Source organism: Pollicipes pollicipes, unplaced genomic scaffold, assembly GCF_011947565.3.
Source record: "Pollicipes pollicipes isolate AB1234 unplaced genomic scaffold, Ppol_2.1 Scaffold_7261;HRSCAF=8764_pilon_pilon_pilon, whole genome shotgun sequence".
NCBI classification, from domain to species: domain Eukaryota; kingdom Metazoa; phylum Arthropoda; class Thecostraca; order Pollicipedomorpha; family Pollicipedidae; genus Pollicipes; species Pollicipes pollicipes.
The window spans coordinates 3,385,765-3,409,466 of NW_023597054.1; positions in this window are offsets into that span (position 1 = coordinate 3,385,765).

The window sequence follows — 23,702 nt, forward strand, 5'->3', positions numbered from 1 at the left end:
GCATGCCACAATCTGCAGCTTCAGCCACAGCGGGAGGGAGGGCTCAGTGGCTGCCTGGAATGGTTGAGGACGGCAGCCGTCGGCATCGAGGACGGGCAGACGGCCGACGCTCCCCACCAGCGCCGGCCGTCCTCCGCGAGAGCACCGCCATCCTCCGCGAGAGCCCGGCCATCCTCCGCGAGAGCCCCGCCGTCCTCAGCGAGAGCCCCGCCATCCTTCGCGAGAGAGCCGCGAGAGGCCGGCCATCCTCGCGAGAGCCCGCCGTTCTCCGCGAGAGGCCGGCCATCTTCGTGAGAGCCCCGCCATCCTTCGCGAGAGCCCGGCCATCCTCGACGAGAGCCCCGCCATCCTCCGCGAGAGCCCCGCCATCTTCCGTGAGAGCCCCGCCGTTCTCCGCGAGAGGCCGGCCATCCTCCGCGAGAGACCCGCCGTTCTCCGCGAGAACCCCGCCCGCCTCGGGGAGTGGCATGCCTGTATTCTGTCCATCGTCCTTGCGAACGACCTCCGTCTCCTGACCGGGGGGGGGGGGGGGGGGGGGGGGGGGTTGCGGAGATGCTAGGCCCCCGCCAAAGGGACCGGTGGTGGTTGAGTTAAGGTTTGCTGTTAGCACAGTTTGGTGATGCAAAGGATTCAGCGCGCCCGCTGCCCAACCATAGCCGGGCCCAGCAAGGGAATGGCACAGCGGGCGCCTGTTGTGCCGCCCGGGCCACGGGCGCGCCACACGCGGCCGGAGCGCCAAAAGTGCCGCTGCGGGGCTGCCGGGTACGGGTCCGCCGGAGCCAGTGCCTCGACTCACGACAAGCTGACCGAGCGCCTGCTTGGAGTGAGCCTGGGTACGACCCCACAGGTGAAACACCACGCGGACAATGCGGCCGGCGGCCCCCCTTGACACTCATTGGCGCGGCTCCTAGTCAGTGCCGCACAAAGGTGGCGCCAGACAGGCCGGTTACGTGCGTGCGGAGCCAGCACGGCGCGTCAACAGGTGGACAAATTCCGGTGAAAGGTGAGTGTTGGTGGTCGCCAATACTGATCCGCGAAGCGGCCACCTCGGCACCCAGGACCCCTTCATCATTGCTGTGGGGCACAACGGGGCACAGCAACCCTAATAAGATCGAAAGCTGCGGCCGAGGAGGTCCTAATCGCTACCCTGCCCGAAGGCTGGGCCCTCGCGGCGGGCACGTTTAGTATGGCTCCTCCTCTTTGACCGCAAGAGGCGCTTTATAAGCCTCCCCGACCGACCGCAGCATTGGAGCAGGCAATCCTCCCCCCCCCCTCCCCCGCCACCACGGAATGGTAGTGCCTTAGGGGGGCGGGGGCTGTACTCAGCCAGAGCCCCGCCGCCGCCGGGGAGGGGGGGGGGGGAAGGAAGGGGCGTCCTCAGCCAGAGTCCCGCCGCCGCCGAGCCACTCACGTCGATGGGCGTGAACTCGAGACTGGCGCAGCAGGCGGAGATGCGCTCGTTGGAAGATGCGCAGCCGGTGGAACGGGGTGCGGATACCCTGCAGCAGCTGTTTGATCTTGCCCTGCTTGTCGGCGCTGTTGTTGGCGCCCTGTGCGGTGCCGTTCGGCGGCTGGGGAGGTCACAACGCAACGGAGTGAGCAGCGGCCGGCGGTCGGCGCGGCACCGGCGGCCGGTGGTGCTGGCGCACAGTGAGCGGCAGCTCGGGGGAGCCAGGGACGCACCGGTGAAGATGGCCACCAACAACAACAGCACGCGCGCAGAAGCGTATCACAAAACAACACCTAAAAATAAGGTACGGGTGCTCAGGGCTAGTCTGGTCTCCCAGTTCAAGGCAACTTCAATGGCGTCATCTTTTTTGTGCTCAAACTTATGTATGTTTAGTAGGTAGGCAGAGCTTAAGATTCGCTGTTTTAAGCTATTTCCGCCCATAGAGTACCAGCAAGGCGTTACACAAATGAACATCATCATAGAGATGGACAACAAACGACGAGACGAGATCAAACAAAGCGTACCCTTCCCCATGGGGGGTTATGGGGTTGCCTACCCCCTACAAAGCGTCTTCGTACCCCAATATCATGCTGATAAAATTGTATTTGTCTACCATAATAACAGATAGGTGTGTCACCTGACCGAAGGGAGCAGGTTTTTTTTGGTTTTTTTTTTGGGGGGGGGAAATAGTGGTGCCTGGAAATAAACATATTCCAAACTGAGCCAGGGTGGCTATGAAGCAAATCCTGGCGACGAAAGCTGGTGAGGGGTGGGGGGAGGGGGGGGGGCGTATATAATGCGACGCGAGCACATTTCATTTATTTAACCCACGTTGGCGTTAATTTGACCTTTCCATCCTCTGTTTGACCTCGACCAAGAGCATAGAATTTGGAAGCCTCTTGAGCTAAAATCACGTGCCAAACCTTTCTGTTACATCCCTTTCTCATGAAGTTACTGTAATGAACACGCATGGTACGTCGATGCGCATTGGTGCATGTCAGGTGCGCGCCAGTAAAGACGCTGATCTACCGGCGGGCTGCAGCCTTAAGCAGAAGTCACTGCAGTTGACCCGCGGCACCGTCTTCGACGCCCGCGAACATCATCACTGACACAGCCTTCTATGCAGCATTATTGTAGAATTGTGTAAACCGCTTAAAATCGCTAGATAAGGGTAGCTATCGTTGGCTTCCCACTGGTCGACCAGATAAGGGTAGCTATCGTTGGCTTCCCACTGGTCGACCAGATAAGGGTAGCTATCGTTGGCTTCCCACTGGTCGACTACATAAGGGTAGCTATCGTTGGCTTCCCATTGGTCGACTACATAAGGGTAGCTATCGTTGGCTTCCCATTGGTCGGCTAGATCCTTCAGATACCGGCTGGCAGCGATCTGGAAAAGCTGGAATACCAGCCAACGGGATTCAACTGCCATATCCGCCAATTATGTGTCCCACTTGACGAACGGCACAACATCGTCACTCGTTCGTCATCGGCAAATGACAACAGCGTCGGTGAATACCACGCAGACAACAGTGTCCCTAAACACTTTAGACAACAGCTTCGGTGAATACCACAGATAACAGCTTCGGTGAATACCACAGACAACAGCGTCGGTGAATACCACACAGACAACGGCGTTGGTAAATACCACAGACAACAGCGTCGGTGAATACCACAGACAACAGCGTCGGTGAATACCACAGACAACAGCGTCGGTGAATACCACACAGACAACATCGTCAGTAAATACCACAGACAACAGCATCGATGAATGCCAGAGACGACAGTGTCGGTGAATACCACAGACAACAGCATCGGTGAATACCACAGACAACAGCGTCGGTGAATACCACACAGACAACAGTGTCCCTAAACACTTTAGACAACAGCGTCGGTGAATACCACAGATAACAGCGTCGGTGAATACCATGGGCAACAGCGTCGGTGAATACCACACAGACAACAGCGTCGGTGAACACTACAGACAACAGCGTCGGTGAACACTACAGACAGCAGCGTCGGTGAATACCACAGACAAGAGCATCGGTGAATACCACAGACAACAGCGTCGGTGAATACCACAGGCAAGAGCGTAGGTGAATACCACCGACATGAGCATCAGTGAATACCACAGACAACAGCACCGGTGAATACCCCAAACAGCCACGGCTGCCCCCTCATTATCGCTGACACCACCCGAAACCAGACGAAACATGACCGTCTGAAGCCTGAAACAGGCCAAGTGACGACAGGTGGCGGCCAACGCTGCTCCCATCGTGGGCTTGTTAACCGCCCCTAGTGCCCAGATTCTGGTACAGTCTCAAGTCAGTCTTGGGCGCGTCCGTGGACAGTGTACCTACACGACTGTCCACACCAGTGCCACTGACATTATCAGTGAGCTGAAGCCGCACCAGGACCTGCTGCAATACCGCACGATTGACGAGTCCGTGGTCAGAGCAGCGTTTGCCGTGGTGCATCTCCATTTGAAGCCTGAGACGCCAGTTCCGCCTGGTTTGGTTTCGCGTGACATCGGCGGTAGTGAAATCAAAGCAGCGGCTTTGACGCTGCCGTCCATGCCGGTGCTGAATGGATCTGAAGATGTCACACCACTCGTCAGTTCAGAACGAGACCACTGGATCTGGCAGATGAGTTCCTTGTTTAAGCCAGCCGCTAAAGGGGAAGAAGCCAGCAGCAGTATCCGTTTTATCGTGCATTTGAGCGGTGTGCAAAAGTTGCAGGTGATTCACCAGAGAGAGAGGGAGAGATGCGTCTGAGATGCGACTGAGATCTTCGCACACATTGTAGCAGGTGAAGTGGACCAGTCTCAGTGATTTCAGAAGGGGGTAGAAGCCCCCGGTAGAAGATCGGCACATTAAATAAGCCTGCACCAGACATACTTCGATGCACACTCACACACAGCTTTATCTCAACAGGGCGTGACACATTATGTCCCCCAGGTCGAAAAGTTAAACAGAGAACTGCAGGGCCAAAGTGATTTAAACTGATTCTAACGTGAGATCAAGCCGACTCACACCGTGATCGCACACACTATGGGGTGCCGCTGTTGCCGCCAGCACTCGTAGAAGATACCGGGGTAGAAGCCCCCCGGTAGAAGATCGGCACATTAAATAAGCCTGCACCAGACATACTTCGATGCACACTCACACACAGCTTTATCTCAACAGGGCGTGACATATTATGTCCCCCAGGTCGAAAAGTTAAACAGAGAACTGCAGGGCCAAAGTGATTTAAGCTGATTCTAACGTGAGATCAAGCCGACTCACACCGTGATCGCACACACTATGGGGTGCCGCTGTCGCCGCCAGCACTCGTCTGATATCCATGCCGACGCAGCTTAAAACACATCCATGTTTCAGCACTGCCAGACCCACTGTTCTGCCCTTTACGCGCTGGACCTGTTCTTGATCTCCTTCACTGAAGTGACCCACCAGCTGGATGTAATGCTCGAAGATGTGGAATCGGCATGGTAAGAGTGGGAGCGGTAGTGACTCCGTTTCTAGCGTTCAAACAGATGTTTATGTCCATTTTATACCGTCATGCTGCTCCCTCCCCCCCCCCCCCTCAGGACGGAAAAGGCTCGAAACTATCAGACTTTGAGCCATTTGCGCACCCGCTGGGCATACATGCACTTTGAAAAAACACCACCGAACTCGCTCTGAACCGGAGAACCAGCCGGCTATGATCACCCACAGTATTCTCCAAAACACACCACTGAACTCGCCTTGAACCGGAGAACCAGCCAGCTATGATCACCCACAGTATTCTCCAAAACACACCACTGAACTCGCCTTGAACCGGAGAACCAGCCAGCAGCTATGATCACTCACAGTATTCTCCAAACACACCACTGAACTCGCCTTGAACCGGAGAACCAGCCAGCTATGATCACTCACAGTATTCTCCAAAACACACCACTGAACTCGCCTTGAACCGGAGAACCAGCCAGCTATGATCACCCACAGTATTCTCCAAAACACACACTGAACTCGCCTTGAACCGGAGAACCAGCCAGCTATGATCACTCACAGTATTCTCCAAAACACACCACTGAACTCGCCTTGAACCGGAGAACCAGCCAGTTATGATCACCCACAGTATTCTCCAAAACACACCACTGAACTCGCCTTGAACCGGAGAACCAGCCAGCTATGATCACTCACAGTATTCTCCAAAACACACCACCGAACTCGCTCTGAACCGGAGAACCAGCCAGCTATGATCACTCACAGTATTCTCCAAAACACACCACCGAACTCGCTCTGAACCGGAGAATCAGCCAGCTATGATCACTCACAGTATTCTCCAAAACACACCACCGAACTCGCTCTGAACCGGAGAATCAGCCAGCTATGATCACCCACAGTATTCTCCAAAACACACCACTGAACTCGCCTTGAACCGGAGAACCAGCCAGTTATGATCACTCACAGTATTCTCCAAAACACACCACCGAACTCGCTCTGAACCGGAGAATCAGCCAGCTATGATCACTCACAGTATTCTCCAAAACACACCACCGAACTCGCCTTGAACCGGAGAACCAGCCAGCTATGATCACCCACAGTATTCTCCAAAAACACACCACTGAACTCGCCTTGAACCGGAGAACCAGCCAGCTATGATCACCCACAGTATTCTCCAAAAAGTGTTATACCCAAATACCCTAACACGCGGCTTGTCACGTTCCCCGAAACAAGCTCAAAATCAACGGACCAGTTGGAATGCATGGTGCGCTCTAAGAAAATGACATTGAACGGCCCCACCTTCTCATAGCTTTTGGTCAGCGATTAAGCCCTAGGCGCAGCAGGTGCGCGGGAGAACTGTACCACACCTGGTGCAGTTTGAGGACGTTGAAGAGCTCCTGCGAGCGGCTGACCAGGTCGTGCAGGTGCTCCTGGCTGAAGCGGCACAGCGTGGTCATGTTGTGGTCACGCTGCGGCAGCGGCGGCGGCGGCGGCGGGCGGCGGCGGCGGCGGCGGCGGCGGGGCGGCGGCGGCCGGCGGCGGCTGCTGCTGGGGCGGCGGCGCCGCGTCCACCTGAGCCTGCGGCGGCGTCGGCACCCCTGACTGCTGGCTCATGGCGGCCGAGGCGGCTGCGGTGGGGAGGCAGTGACGTCAGGTCACGAGACATCACTGCACACGGGCCGCCCGGTACTCACAGGGATCGCTCCACAGCTACGGTACGGTTCGCGAAGGGCCGCCAACGCTCAACATCACACGAGAGCAGATTCCGCGCAAGAGCGGCTCCGAGAATGATTGGAAGCGCTGGTAATACTGACCAATATAGCCAATGGCAACGCTGACGACGTAGAGATATATTTTCCAATTAAATCTCCCATCCCTATGCTTGGGTTTCTCTCGCCGCTGCCGGGATGATTCTGACGCTGCAAAACACAGTGCTGAAGCGTCTATGAATCAACTGATGAAAGCGCATAGTAAAGAGCGTCGTGAAACATGTAACGGACAGAAATAAGCAATGTGCAACACATGCGTCCCCCTCACCCCTTCGACAGCCGCCATCAAAAATGACCAGTATGTGACGGACCCTTCTGGCTCCAACAAAGACGGCGGCCGGCCGGCGTCCGCCAGCGTGGGCAAGCTCCGTGTACCCCGAGTCCCTGCCCGGCCCGCCGACAGGTGTCGGCTCAAAGGCCCAAGCGCGGAGCAGGCTGGCAGCAGCAGGACCGGCCGGTGCGCGCCAGTCCGCCAGGAACTATACACACAGAAAACATGTAAACGGACCAGTCACCACCATCGCCACCGCACACCGCGTGAAGAGGAACAACGGTACATGGAACTCGGCGCTGCCAACAGTGCGGCGGAGGGCGCGCGGGAGTGTCACAATCACACCCGACGTGCAACGGTGACACAGCCATGTACGCCCCGGGCTGTTCAGTGGTGGTGATGCGGGCGCGCGGGGTTGTAGCAAGGCCAGTCGCATGCACCGAAAGCGTTTCGCCCCGCACGCAGGCCAACACCAGTGCCGAGCCCGGCCGGGGCGGGGCGCGGCTCGTACCCGGCGGACATGTGGAGGCGGGCAGTGTGTTACCCGTGGTCATGAGCATCTGCGCCTGCTGGGCGCCCTGCTGCTGGTACGCGGGGAGCGGGCCCGCCTGCGGCTGCTGCATGATGAACTGCGCCTGCGCCTGCGACATCTGCTGCTGCTGCGGCGTCTGGCCGAACTGCTGTTGCTGCTGCCGCGCACCGGGGAAGCCCTGCAGGGGTGCGCCGAAGCCAGCCTGCTGCTGCTGCTGCTGCTGCTGCTGCTGCTGGAAGGCCGGCTGCTGGAAGTGGTGCTGGTAGGGCGACCCGGCAGGGAAGGCGGCCGGCGATGCGGCTATCTGCGGGCGCGTCGCCGGGCCTGACTGCGAGTAGACGGGCGACTGCGTTCCGAACGAGCCCGTCAGGCTGTACGACGCCGTGGCCATACTGTACGCCGCACCGCCCGACTGGCTGTACGCCGGCGGGTTCGGGTAGCCGCTGCCCGACTGCGTGGCGAACGTGGACATCGTGCTGATCGGGTAGCTGGAGAAGGTGCCGCCCTGTCCCGAGAACGAGCCCGGCTTGGGCGCTGTGGAGTAGCTGACGGCAGCCGGCTGGCTGGTGAACACGTTGGACATGGAGGGGTTCTGCATCATGGACGAGTTGCCCTGGCTGGTGTTGCCAGCGCCCATGCCCGGAAACTGGCCAGCCATTGTTGCCTCAGCAGAAGCAACTCACTGCATAACGTTCCTGTAGAAACCGAGCCAATTCTGTCAGGGTCTGTAACATTGCGACATATCATTTTCTATGGGATCTCATAAACATTGGCTCCCATTGGTTCACTGGTGCTTTCGGGCACGTCGACTGCAGTGGTCATTTTGCGACCATAACTTTGCTGTTACTTAGTTAGTACAGTGTGAAAATGACTTGAAGATCAATATCTTTTAAAAACGAAAAGAGCTGCTTGGGATCGAGAAAGGAGGAACTGTCACCGAGCACATCGTTAATCGTCAGGGTCGAAGCCTGCGGACCAAAGTGACGTCGTCGTTCTTCGATGAGGCATGGACATGATATAATGGCATGATGGACAGTGAGGACGGCACCACACCGCTGGCATAGGGGTCTGTCGGCTCCATGCAACAGATGGTCATGGGTGGCATATGTATGCCCAATGCGCAGCCTGCATAAAACCATCTCTTCCCACCGCACACTGCGAGAGCACGACGACCACAAGCCCAACTCCGTTTTTATCGCCCTGAGCTTATTGCCACCCACCTGGTCCCAACAACGCTGCAATTTGCTTCTCAGGAAGGTCTTGACTGCCGGGTAAAAATATGTGGGAGAGATAGGCAAAAACCGGGTTTATGGTGCCACTGCTGCTCGCTTAGCAGCGGCATCAGCCAGCTCGTTGCCCACGATACCGACGTGACTGGGGATACAGCACAGCGCAACTCTCTTTTCAACCCGATTCAAGTGTGTCAGGCGTGGTAAAATGTCCTGTATAAGGGGACATGATGGATGAAAAGACTTCAGTGCAGAGAGACTGCTCAGTGAATCTGTAAAAATGGCGTGTGAAGATTTTTCACCCACTTCTATGAAACATATCGCCTTGGTGATTGCAACTAATTCCGCCGTGCAAACTGACGAGTGGGCCGGTAACGAGAACGATCGAGTGACGGAACCGCTGACGAAAGCACAAACCACGCCATCCGAGGTTTTGGATCCGCCTGTGTATGTCAGGGTATATCCTTCGTAACACGCCAAAAGCTCAACGCCCTGGATCTCAATAGGTGTGGTGTGACGTCTTTTTTCCTAATTTCCGTAAGCGAGGTGTCAATGAAGGGTGTGGTCATTTGCCAAGGAGGAGAAGTCAGGTGGCTTACTTGCTTTACACCCCGAACAGGAATTCCGCTCTCAAGCAATAACGCTCTCATTCGGAAACCAAAAGTTAAAGCGTGCTGCTGCGGCCCATGACGAAGAGAACTTACCGCAAACCGCGAAAATATTGCAGAATATGTCGGGTGAAGTGGGAACTGCCGCAGCTTCGAGGTATTACGTATACCAAGCATTTTCCTCCTCGTCGAAAGTGGTGGTTCGTGTGCCTCCGTTAAAAGGCTGACGGAAGGTGATGTGCGAAACGCCCCAGTAGCAATACGAATGACAGTATGGTGGACGGTATCAAGAACACGCTTGCTGGATTCAGACGCGCCATCATAAACAAAGCATGCATAATCCAGTTTGGAGCGGACGAGGGAACGATATCAAAGCATAAGCATGCTTCTGTCTGCCCCATATGTTGCGCGAGACACTCACTATAGTATGTTGAGAGATTTAAAGCATCGATCGCGTAACATTTTAAGATGGGCGTTATATGTAAGGCGGCGGTCAAAGTGTATCCCAAGATACCTGGCCGCGGCCCTATTTGGAACAGAGCGACCATAAAGACGGATGCTCAGATCATCGCATCGCTGGCGACGACAAAAATGCATCGCAACGGTCTTGTCGCCTGAAAAACGAAACCCGTTCATGTCACCTCATCTTTCGACGCGGTCCACAGCCAGCTGGAGACGTCGCTCCATCGCTGGTGCCCTCGCTGCACTGGTCCAAATAGTTAAATCGTCAACAAAAAGGGCACGTCTGACCGACTGCGGGAGCACATCACAAATATCATTTATCATAACTGCGAACAGTGCTACACTTAACACGCCGCCCTGGGGCACGCCGTTTATTTGTTCGTACCTATCGGAGAGGACGTTGCCGACCCGAACACGGAAATATCGTTTGGCTAAAAACCTTTGGAGAAAAGTACCCATGTGGCCACGTATACCATATTTAAAAAGCTTTTGAAGAATACCATGGCGCCATGCGGTGTCATAGGCGGCTTCAATGTCAAATAATACTGTCCCCATATGCGCTTTTTCTTGAAAAGACTTGCGAACCGTGGTGTCCAGAGCTAAAAGGTGGCCCACCGTACCACGGTTTTTCCTAAATCCGCACTACGAGTTACTAAAAATATCGTTGTTTTCTAAAAACCAAGTGAGTCGCACGTTTACCATCTTTTCCATGAGCTTGGACAGTGATGACGTCAGTGAAATGGGTCGGTAAGGAAGAGGGTCCAGCCCAATCTTTCCCGGTTTTAGGATAGGCACCACAACAGCTTCCCGCCGGAGGGAGCTCACCTCTTGACCACACCCTGTTGGAGGCCGCCAATAGTACACGACGTGCACACGGTGGCAGATGTCGGAGCATCTCATTGTGGATGTCATCAGGACCTCCCGATACACTACGAGGTTTTCCGATTGCCGACTCCAACTCCACCAAAGTGAAGGGCTCATTGTACGCCTGTGGTTGCCTTGTAAAAAAGTTCACCACGATTTTTTCGGATTGTGCTCTTTGCTGTAAAAACCGTGGGCTAATGTTTGCACCTTCGCTACGGTGGGAGAGTGCTCGGGCGATCCCGTTGGCCACATACAACGGATGAGTCACCACCTGGCCGTTAACATGTAACACAGGAAGTGGCACGGATGAAAACTGCCCAGCGATTCGTTTGATCCGAGCGCAAACTTGCGAAGCAGGTTTGTGCTCGGCAAGCAGGTCATACCAAAGTGGACTGTTGGGACGCGCCGTGACTGACCCGCACGACGCACCCCTCAGCCACCAGCATCCGATCAACCCGGGGACGTGGGCGAGGGGGCACGACGACCCCGATAAAGCGAGGATGAGGAGTGCTGATAGGACCGGATGCGGGAGTGCGGGGAACGTGGAGGTAATGTGGAGGGGGTAATGTGGAGGGAGCGGGCGGGACAAGGAGCAAGAGCTCACGTACCGGCAGGGTCGCTACGCCCTGAGAGGACCAGCTTGCGCTGTCCACCCGTTACCGGAGCTGGGACCCAGGGGGCCGCTAGTCCCCTACACCGGCCGAAGCCGGTGCCCCTGCGGGGTGTCACAACCGTCAAACCAGGTCTGGTCATACCGACGAACAGCGCTACGAGGCGTGGGAATCGAGCTTTAAAGCGCCAGGTCGCGCTAGCAGCGACACTGTGTAAAACTAGTGGAAAGTACTTGGAATGTTCCACCTTTGAGAAGGACTTGACGGACGTTTTTGATATAGCAGCGTACCCCATCGATGACGTGGCGGCGCTGAGCAGGTTCCGAAATGGCCAATTTGGAGAAATAGTTGCGTACATTCAACGCAACAGCGAACTTTATCTCCCTCGGTGTCATTTGTCATCATCTTGTAGCGTCCTTGGGTGCCTTTGCAGTACATACTTTTTAAGAGCAGGGTCATTGATAACAGTCATTTGCGCGATGAGTGGTACAAAGATGAATGCGAGGTGAAGGTCATTGCTCATGTCCGGGTCCTGCAAAGTTTTTTGATGCCCGCCAGAAACATGCACGTTGGCGCTCCCGATATTGTTCAGTTGATCGAAATCGCTTTGGTCATAACCCGATCTCAGGCGGACGCCGAAAGAACTGGCAAAATGGTCAAGCAGCTGGCATCTGACAGATTTAGTGGTAAATTTGCTGAGCTGAGGTCTGTTGATAGGGACAGGTATGCTAAAGAGGTGTTCATAAGAGCCTTTGGGATGCCTGTGAGATTGGCGCCTGTCCAAACGTTTCATGATGCGTGGCGGACAAAATATGACGGGGTGTTCAAAAAGACATCTGATGGATTGCCGGAATGCATCGGTCAGAAACCAAAGGCGAAAGTAGTATTCCTTCAAACTGAGGCCACACAGAGGCGCAGCATCCACTCCAGTGTCGGTGCTGACAATGCGTTTAGCCATGCGCGGTCTTGCGCAATACGTACGCGGCCGCTTATTGCAAAGGTGACAGAGGCGTCTATGGAACATCGCGTGCACAGTTTCGGCAGTGCGTCACTATGTCGTGATTCTGATAAGCAGCAAGTTACTGACAAACGAACTCAGACGCTTCCAGATTTCATGAAAAAACACTGCCCCGCCCACATGACCGCATTGCCTGTTACTGACGTTGCCAATGTGGAAGGCGCAACGCAGTCATACAATTTAACATCGGCAGCGTCATCTGCGCAAAATCCGGAACCTGTAAATGACATAGAACTTCGGTGCTCCGATAACCAAAGTTCTCATCCGAATATGCTGACAGACATCTGCGCAGACGAAGATGCTGAGAATCTTGAAACGTCTGCACTCATTGGTGACACTGGCAGCTTGAATGTAGAAGCGGGAAGACCAGAAGGCAACGGGTCACTTGTGTGGGCTAGTAATCTGTCCCAATTTGGACGTCATTTTCTCATACGATTCGAACGTATTTGTGCGTCTTGGTGTTCCATGTGGTATCATGAATGTGAAGAATGACTGTTACTTGAATGCCACTTTACAGACACTACCTCTGTTGAGCTTGAAATGTGGAACAATTGCTTGTTTGGGGGCATCGCCATACCATAGCAGACTGGTTACATTTATACAAGAATGCTGCTCTAGTCAGGGTCGTTTTGATCCCCGCAAAATGAAATCGGCACTGACCGAAAAACATGACATGTTCCGAAACGATTATCAGCAGGATGCGGCGGAAGCTTTTGAACACATCATAAACGACCTGGCTCTGGGGGTTGTTGATACTAGCAGAATCTGCACACCTGTGCAAATAGTGCTGCGATGCGGATCATGCCCGTTCTCTAGGACCTCCGAGGAGCGATGGCCGCACATTCAATTGTACTGCGGCCAGAGATTGATAAAAATTTCTGAACGTATAGAAGAAACTTCCTCGGAAGAATTTATTAGTGATTCGTGTTGTGACGCCTGTGGGAAACGCGGCGGTTATAAACAATTGTCGGTGTTATCAGTACCACGTATAATTGTCCTTACTATTCAGCGCCATGACTATTCTAGCCGTGCATTTACAGTCTTAATATATGGCACGCATGTCACACTACTGCGTTATTGCCCAGCTTTCTTTACAGGGCGTGGTAATGCATCAAGGCGTTGACCCATAATCCGGCCACTATTAGTGTGCAGTGCAATCCAGGTCTGGCTCATTTTGGTGCAATGATGAAGTTGTAACAGCCGTTGATTACCCGGAAAGCTTCATTTCGAATGATGTGTTTATACTTATGTACGAACGAATCTGATACACAAACGCGGATACAACCCATACAGTTGTGCAGCTTGTTGTAAAAAAACACTGGGCTTTCTTTGAAACAATACACTAATCGCGTGTCAGCATGACACGGATCCAATCAGGTCATTCCGCAATCCGTGCACTGACCTGCAAGTCGCATCCAGTGGGGGGTACTCACGAGGTAACTGGTGTAATCGTATACCATGGCGCACGTGAGTAATATTATTGTATCGTCCGGACTTGAGATGTGCTCTACTTTTGGAGCGATCGGTGAGCATCTAAAATTAATACAAACACATGTGATGCACGATCGGATAGCAGAACGCTCATGCTTGCTGATCGAGCAAAGCGCCTGCTAGCCGATTTCGAGCCGTGTTTATAAATACACGTATATACATACATATATATATATATATATATATATATATATATGTATATAAAGATTGGGAACTGTGGAGGGGAACGTGGTGTTTGGTGGTGCGTTCCTACCGCCCCGCCTCATGGCGTGGACCGCGACCCATACTTTGGGAACTGCGGAGAGGAACGTGGGTTTGATGGTGTGTTCCTACCACCACACCTCAAGGCGTGGACCGCGACTCATACTTTGGGAACTGCGGAGAGGAACGTGATGTTTGATGGTGCGTTCCTACCACCACACCTCAAGGCGTGGACCGCGACCCATATCTTGGGAACTGCGCAGAGGAACCCGGTGTTTGATGTTACGATCATACCACCCCACCTCATGGCGTGGACCGCTACCCGCACTTTGGAAACTGCACTTTGGGAACTGCGGAGAGGAGCCCGGTGTTTGATGGTGCGTTCCTACCACCCCACCCCATGGCGTGGACCGCGACCCATGTTTTGGGAACTGCGGAGGGGAACGTGGCATTTGATGGTGCGTTCCTACCACCACACCTCATGGTGTGGACCGCGACCCACACTTTGGGAAATGCGGAGAGGAACGTGGTGTTTGATGGTGCGTTCCTACCACCCCACCTCATGGCTTGGACCGAGACCCATAGTTCTTCATCGTCCTCCCCGTCCCATCCTCACCGCACCTCCAAATATTGGTGTGGATCCTGGAAATGGTCGGGGGTGTAACCACGCGCTCATACCATGCGGCGCCTCAGCATGAATCGTTGTCCCATGCCGCTGTAATCTTTGAAGAGGGACGGCGTCCTGTGGTCCTGTGGCGTCCTGTTTTTCCTGCGAGCCCTGCGTTGCGTGCTGTGGTGCTTCGTGTGCAACTTTGCGGTAAGTATATAATCCATGTTTGGCCCGGCAACTGCGTGGGTGAAGGCTGCGATGTGGCAGTGGCCAAATAATCTCGCATTTCCATTAATCGCCTAAATGCAGTGCAGCAAGCATTGCAAGATATTCGTTCAGACACTTTTGGTGCAACGTTTGCCCAGTAATTTTCACCCGTGCAAGTAGACCACCTAACCATTCTTCTTCTTCGGGTGGGCGGGACTTCGGGTGAAGTGGCATGGTTAACGTAGTCGGATTACAGGGGGCATGGGAGGGTACTCCTGGCCACCGTGCGTGTGAATGCGCGCCGGCTTTTAGGCGTGCCGTAATGCGCTCCGACATAAAATGCTGTCTTACTGCCGCGTGGAATAATCTAACACGAGCAGGAGTCGGGGTCGATTTACCCCTCCTCTCCCCAAAGGTTTGTCTGGAATGATTTCCAAACAGCGCGGCGTAGCGGCGTCAAATTTGCTCTAGCTGCAACTGAATAGCGGATCGTTTGTTAAAATTAGATGTAAAAATTAGATGCATCTTGTAAGGTTACTGCCTACGGCGGGTCACGGTCTGGACATGAATTTGGTGAGGTCAGTTTCTAGGGAATTGCTCAATCCGATTGCAACGACAGAGTGCTAGGCGAATCAATACATCTCTTAGATAGTTTCTCAGGGTGCAGAACAATGTTATTACAAAACAAAACAAAACAATGATTTACAGTTGAATTAGCCAATTTCATCGTCCTAGGGTCAGGTATGAAGGTCAGGTCAAGGTCGAAATCAGCCTCTATTTGTGTACGCTAGGACTTGCTGTGTGAGGTAGTTTCTGATGCTCATTTTGAATTCATTGATAACAGGGGCCGCATCATATGGGCGCTAAACGACCGCGCGGTCGAGGAGCCCTAAAGCCCCAACTACTCTTACTAGGGACTGCGTCATACATATTCCTTGGCCTTCTTAAAGTTCAGTAAAGGTCCTTGACCTAACATGACCCAACAACATTTTATCAACATTTTGTTCCCACGGACATACCATCCAGCATATCCCTGAACGCGTATTCAAATGCAAAAACCAAAGCAGCCGTGTACGGTTTTGGTTACCATGATCTTCGAAAGATCAGCGATTGATCTTAAAGAGAGAAATTGAAATCATTACATTAAATTAGATTAAATGAGACAAGTAAGTTTACGCACAGGCCAACACATCTGTGAATTTAATGCCTCTAGCTCCCTTAGTGTCTGAGATCTTAGGGTGGTCAAATTGGTGCCCACCCGAGCGAAGGGTATTCAGCTGGTCACCCGGGCGCATGTTAAAGCTCTCTTTCATATGGAATCGTTCTTTTTCATAGCGAAAATTTTCTGCAAATTTCGTTTAAATTTGACATGAAGTACGGGCAACTATCTGTGTTGCTCATTCAATTCCCAATCAGATCCCCACCCATTTGAAATAAGCACACCCAGGAACAGTTTTTATTGTGCATGGGCCAACGAATGGTGCGTTATGGTCATTTATGGCTTTCATGAGCCGCACGTTTGAAAATATGAGACTTGAGAAGTACCCTTTCACTCGCTGTCAGATGCATAATAATTGTGACGCTTGTATATCCTACTGAACCGTCGTTGTGCGGTGTCGGTATAACCACTCAAGCACCACGTGGGCATTTAAATGAATATCTGCTCTGACTCCACCAGGTCTCGTCATCCTTCAGAAATAAGGATTGCGATTGGCGGAGTTTCCTGGTATGATCACATGGTAACTTAAAATTGCTTGCATGTTTCGGTGTTTGTATATTTTCCCTGGCATGCCCTTCAATAACAGCCTTTGGATCGTTTTACACCGTTCGTTGTTTGACCTTGTTATGGCCTATTCTATGCAGGGAAAACGTGGTCGCCACGAGATGCCTGACAGGGGGTGATCGGGGCAACCGGTGGCGGGGCCCAGCAGTCACCCGGTCCGGCCTTGGACCCCGGCCCCACCACCCACACACACCACCTCGTGCGGGCTTGGACCCCAGTTGGCCGCCGCTGCCCCTCACCGCCCTGCGAGCCAGCACCAGGCCCTCTCCGGCGAGATGCAACGTATCGTCGGGGGCGGGGTCGCGGCGCCGCCCCGCACCAGCGTCCGGCTACGAGACGGGCTGCCCGGCCGCGGCCGGGGTCACGCGGCCAGGCCCCGGTCGCTGGCTAATGGCCCGCCGCTTGTGGGCGCGGACGTCATCCACAGTGTTTTGTGTCTGGGTGACAGCCACCTGTCCGGACGTAACCTCCCCGAGCCCATCCCGGACATTCACCTTCAGCAACCCATCCGTTACCGGCTGGCGCGCTCCGCCGAGCGCGGCGGCTTCCAGGGCTCCTCGGAAGGGGGCTGGCACGTCCTGGCACCGGAGGTCGTGGCCGCGGCGGGCAGCGGCCAACATCCGGTGCCAGCGGTGTGTCTGGTCTCGGCCGGCGACAACGCCCCGGTCACCCGCCAGGGCGAGCTGCTCGAGGGGCACGCGGAGGCCGCCGAGTGCTGTGTGGCGCACCTCCGAAACTTCCTGGTGTCCCTACGCCGTATCCTGTGGGGGGGGGGGGGGGGGGACAGTCGTCATCCTCAGCGTCATCCCCGCAGGCTCCTGTCTGAGGAGGGGCACCGTGCCTTCCGGGCACTGTCAGAGCACTATCGGGAGGTGGCGAAGACCCAAGACTGCCTCCTTATAGACGTTGAGGCAGTGCTCGCCAGGGAACGGCGCAGTTCCTCAGACAGCGGCACCGCCTCGTCCTCACCTAGCTTGCCACCCACCGACGACCTTCGTGAGGCCCTTGGTAGCATCCCGGGAGCTAACATCGCCTGGACCTCCGGAGATGTGCCGTGTCGGCCGGGCCGGCTCGCTGATGATGTCCCCGCCATGCTTCGGTCCGAACGGGAGTACACTCTGGCGGGAGAACACCTGTCAAGGGCGTCTGGCTTGGCCATCTCCGAGGAGCTCAAGCGAGTCCTCCGGGGCTTGAGGCCTTACGGGGCGTAGTTTGTGGGCGGATCGGCCCAGTTCCTAACCTAGATTGCCGGCAGGTGGCTGTCGGCCCGTTTGAGGTGCTTATGTAACCCTAGCTTGCGTGCTTGCTTGGTTTGCTTACGTGCTTGGTTTGCTTGTTTGCTTGGGTACACTCGCCCAAAATTATGCCGCCGTAAGTTTTCCCCCGGCTGATTTTGTGTTATGCGTGTTGTTGGCTAGTCAAACTCACCAACTTTGCCTCACCCCGTTCTCTCCCGTGTGTAAATTGTTTTCGTTTGTTTGTTCTTTGCTTGTAAATAGACAAGATTTCCATCTGCAACATTTGCGCTGTCTGTTTCCGTTCTTCAAACAAGAAGGCCGGCTGCGCTTGCCCCGCGTCTCGGCTTTGGCTTGGCATGCGACAATTATTTGCGAAGCAGCTTAGCGCGCGCTTCTTTCCTGACGGGATGGGCGGCAGACGGCGCCGCTTAGCTTGAGCAGCTGGGTTTGTCGCCACGCACAACCAATCACGCGCCACCCCCAGTGACGCACGCATGCTTTGTGTTTCCTTATGCATAACGTGCGGTTTTCGCACATTATGCACTAACATTCCCGCCCGAGGCCCGCGGCACTGTTCTAATGCATATGACGTCAGCAGTTAAGTCACACGGCTGTCACCGTTGAGTAAAACATAGTCTGTGTACGTCTCAGAATGCTCAACAAAAGTCATGTCTTGTGTTTTTCTATGTACGACGAGCAGTTTTCGCGTGGCAGAATGCTCAACGCCACCCAAATTTCAGCACGCCTGCCACACTGTTCTATTGTTGATGACGTCAGTTACGTGACACGACTGTTGGTTTTGAGCGGAACATATTCCGGGCACATTCCAGAATGCACAAGAAAGGTCAGAGAGCAGGAAATGAGCACTTCCGCTGGACAGCTAGTGCCCAATGTGTTAACTCGGCAGGCCGTGATGGTGAAATTCGTATGACATGATATCGAATGCAGGCGACGAGCTGCAGATCTGCGGGCCGTGAAGAGACGTCCAGACTCCGCATGTTACGGTAAAGCTCCAGGTGCGCAGTGCTGACCTGGGCAGGATCACGTTCCTGCCTCAACGTGCTTTGAATAGCATTTCGTGGTGCTGCCTACCAGTGACACGCTGCTGTGGGCAAATGCCCTCGCCCGCCGCCAGCTAGGCCTGCCGACGAATACTCACCGCGCTGGTTTGTGTTGCGGCACCACTTACTGGTGATCGTGACGATGATCGGCGTCCGGACTGGCTGTCCAGAGCGCAACGATTGAATTTTGTCACTGTGCTGAGCTATTGAATCCTTCAGCTCAGGCGTAGAACCCATGACAGCATCAGACCTGCTCTGCCCTCTTGACGCGCCAATCGGACGCGGCACCCCAGGGGTCAAGTCAACAGGCATCACCCGCGTTCCACTATGTCTCTAGGCTCTTTCTTCGGCGCGAACGTGCGGCGGTTCGTGAGCGCCTGGTTATCGCCCACCGCAAAGCAATCGCGGCGCTGAAAGGCTGAAAGGGCGCTTTGATAAGAATTATGTCTGTACCCGACTCAAGATTGCCCGATATGATTATTGTTTTCATCCTTACGCCGGACAAAAACAGAAATTAGTCTTACCTTACCTTACCTAAAACAGAACTCGCATTCATACCTTAGATCACGTCCGGAAACCCAATGTAAGCACAATATAAGAGCAGCCGGTGCACTATGTGATAACTTGGTGGTCCATCCGTCTGAGAGTGCCCGCCATGCAAGCCTCAATGCCATGATGCCAAGCATTTCCCTTCTCAGTGCCAGCGCCGGTTCATTACCTTACACGGTATGGCTAGCAACTGGCGACGTCCTGAATGCCCCCGTCACAATGCGTAATGCGGTATGGTGCACGGTGTCTAATGGAGGAACTCGGCGCGCGGTCATAAATAAAACAGCCATAGTCAAGTTTCGAACGTATAAGTGAGCGGTATAGCAGTAACAGTGTTCTTCTGCCCGCTCCTTAGGATGTTCGAGACACATACTTCAATATGTTCAATGCTTTAAAGCAGTTGTCACGTAGGGTTTTCAAATGTGACCCATACGTTAAACGGTTATCAAACTGCAGACCCAAGAAGCGGGTACTGGATTCGTTCGGCATGGTCTGACCGTATAGCCTTAAAGCCATGGCGGGGCATTGACGACGTCGTCTGCAAAAGTGCATAGCGACTGTTTTCGAGGTCGAGAAACGTAGTCCGTTTACAACACTCCATCTTTGCAGGCTGATCACAGCCAACTGCAGGTGACGCTCCAAAGAAGCAAAGTTTGACGAGGCATACCAGCTGGCGAAGTCATCCACGAAGAGAGAGCGGCTGACCGACTTTGGAAGGGAGTCACCAATATGGTTTATCATCACAGCAAACAAAGCGACGCTCAGAACACTGCTCTGGGGCACGCCATTACCTTGGTGGTACCTATCCGAAAAGTGTGAGCCAACACGAACTCTGAAAGAACGATCAGTCATAAAGCTCGCTAAGAACGTGCCCATGGCTCCTCGAATGCCATAATAAAAGAGCTTTTTCAGGATGCCGTAACGCCACGTCGTATCATAGGCTTTTTCAACATAAAAAACACAGCGCCGACATGTCGTTTTTCCCTAAAACTGGTGCGGATGTTTGTGTCGAGAGCTATAAGATGGTCAATGATACTGCGATTTTTCCTGAATCCACATTGAGCAGCCGTAAAAACGTTGTACCGCTCCAAAAACCACGATAAACGTACATTTACCGTACGTTCCATCAACTTGCAAATGCATGATGTCAGTGAGATAGGGCGATAATCGGCAGGGTCAGCCCCACTCTTACCAGGCTTGAGCATAGGGACAATGTATGACTCACGCCAAGACTCCGGAAAACCTCCAGTCGCCCAGAGTTTGTTGTACGCTGCTAAGAGGGCCTCAACTACTGAAGTGGGGAGTCGCTTAAGCATGGCGTTGTGAACTAGATCTGGACCCTCTGTCACGTTGCGCAGCGATCCGATCGCGGAAATTAGTTCGGCCATTGTAAAAACTTGGTTGCATGACATCTGCTCCGTCGTGCCGAAGTCGATAGGGGATGCCTCGCAGCGGATCCTGTGGCGTATAAACTGTGGGACGGCATTGCCATCACCACACCGTTCGGAGAATGCGCGAGCGATTTCATTTGCTACGTCAGCTGGCTGTATAATATCCCGTCCATTGATACGGAGCACAGGGAGAGGTACAGACTAGTGCTGTCCCGCAATGCGTTTGATCCGTGACCATACATTGGATGCAGGTGTTTGGCAGTTTAATTAGCCGATGTACGATCGCCACGATACCCGCTTAGCCTCTAGAGTGGTGCGTCTAGCAGTTGCTCCTGCTCAACGAAATGCAATTAGATTCTCAGTCGTGCTCCGACGGTCAAACTTTCTAAGGACCCTCTTACGCGCACAGATGGCATCCCAGCACTGCTGCGTCCACCATGGGACAGGAGGACGACGAGGGCAGCCCGACGTTCGCGGTAAGCATCCTTCTGCGGACCGCAAAATCAACGAGGTCAAATCCTCTACTGACGGGGGTTCACCCGCTGGCTGCATAGTAGGGGAATGCCCGATCCTCGCTTGAAACTCAATCCAGTCGGCTTTTCTAAAATTCCAGCACTATGGTCGAGAACCAAGGAAAACGTCAGCCCGGTACTTGATCCAGATGGGGAAGTGGTCACTTCCCATTGGATCGTCTGACACCGACCAGTCAAAATGGTTGATCAGTAGTGGGCTCAAAAGACTTAAGTCGATTGCCGATGCCTGTCCTGATGGGAGTGTAAAATGGGTACGCGTGCCCGTGTTTAAGAGGCACAGCGATTCTTCATGTATGAGGGCTTGGCAGCGTTTCCCGCGAGTGTTTGTCTTGACACAACCCCACGCTGAGTGGTGAGCGTTAAAACCACCTAAAATGAGGACAAGCGGCGGAAGCTGAGCCACCAGGTGTCTCAGATGAGCAGACGGAAACCCGGTCCCCGGAGGCAAGTAGATTGAGCATATGGTGATCGTATGGCAGCTTAACAACACTTTGACTGCGATAGCTTGAAGCTCAGTATTCAAAGCCAGCCTTTGTGCACACACGCTGTGGTGCACGGCTAGGAGAACGCCACCATGAGCAACAAGGTCAGGTGGCAAGTCTCGCCGCCAAACAGCATAACCCGAAAGACTTAAAACGCTGTCGGGTGCCAGTTTTGTCTCCTGGAGACATATTACCGCCGGACGCCACTCATTAATGCATAGCTGGAGATCCTGTTAGCTTGTTGGAACGCCCAAGCAGTTCCACTGTAAAACATTCGTCATGGAGCTAAGAGGTCAGGACGGTCGTTAGCTTCCCATCACTCCGCGGTATCGACGCCTATCGGAGGGGGGGGGGGGCATGTGTTTGGGTTGTACGTATAAAACGGACCTAATTTTTAAAAGTACTCGGCTGCGCCGGCTACAGCAGACCCAGACGCCCAGCTACGGGGTGCAAGGACCCACCGGGGTCTAACCCCACCGACGCCGGCCGGGTTCTGGGCCGAATGCGTGGGCTGCCGTCTGTGGGCGAGATGGGCCAGGGAGGGCCACGCTTTTCCGGGCGCCCCACTCCAGACGGGGATGGCACCGGCGAAGCCGTGACCCTAGATGGCGGCGCAGGAGGAGGGCCCATCGGTGGCTTCCGAACCTCGGGGTGTCTGTGATGAGGAGACCGGTGGTTTCTCAGACGAAGGAATAACGGACAGCGCGCGAGGGCTGCGGCCGACGCCGAACCGTCGTCCACCCGTCATTTGTTGGCGATCCAACTGGTGCCGATGGGGGCCAGCACGGCGGCCACCGACTGCTCGGTTGGTGGGGAGGGAGCTTGGGGCGCTGGCTGCGAGTCCAGGGCGCGTGCTGAGGGTACAACTGATAAACCAAATGATCTCGAAAGTTCCAGAAATTGAACAGCCGTCATGTCCTCGATCACGTTAGTGTGCGGCAACGAGGTTTTCACTTTCGATGCGTACGATATTTTTGGGTGGGTCTCGTTATAAAGTTCTCGAGCCTCACGGAAGGATACGTTTTTAGAAGTTTTGGTTGATATGATTTCCTTCTCCTCGGCGTAGGCTGGACATGAACGGTCGTACATGTGCGGAACCTGGTCCTTGCCGCAGTTGGCACAGTGGGGTTTGTCCGATGTGCAGTCTTTGCTCATGTGCTCGAGGGACGCACATTTGCAACACGCTGCGCGGTTCCGAGAGTTGGGTTTCGTGTGACCAGATCGCTGGCACTGATAGCACCGCATGGGGTTACGTAAAAACTGACGAACTTTCACGCAGACGCATCCCACACGTATCTCGGATGGTAAGTCGGGGCGATTGAACGTGAGTATAAGGTTGTTCGTGGGCACCAACTCTCCTCCCCTTCTGACAAGAATCCGTCGAGCGGCGGCCACTCCAAACTCCGAGAGCTCCTCCACGATCTCTTCCTCGTCAACGTCACGCAGGTCAAAACAGTTCACCACGCCCCTGGACGATTTTTTCGTGTTGTGTGGTGTCGCTGACATTGACACTGTTTTTTCCCGTTTACCAGCCCCATCCCGAACACTACGAAAATTCGATTGCTTCCATAGTCCGACTCGCCTCCAAGTCACTAGCAGATTCAACTTTTATTTTTCTATCCCGGAGCTTGTCACATCTTAAATTTTTTTCCAAATTTGTCCGCAGCCAGTTTCTCTGAAACGGTGACAGGGACGCCAACCTAATCTGGTCACTTCCGAAGACGAGGATCCGTGGTCCGGGAATAGCAGATTCGCCTCCTGCACCCTGGAGTTATCGAGGTCCGCCCCCCCCCCCTTTCGGAGGACGGGTGTTTTTAGAGGAAGAGGATGCCATGCAAAAAGGGGTTTTCATTTCGGCAC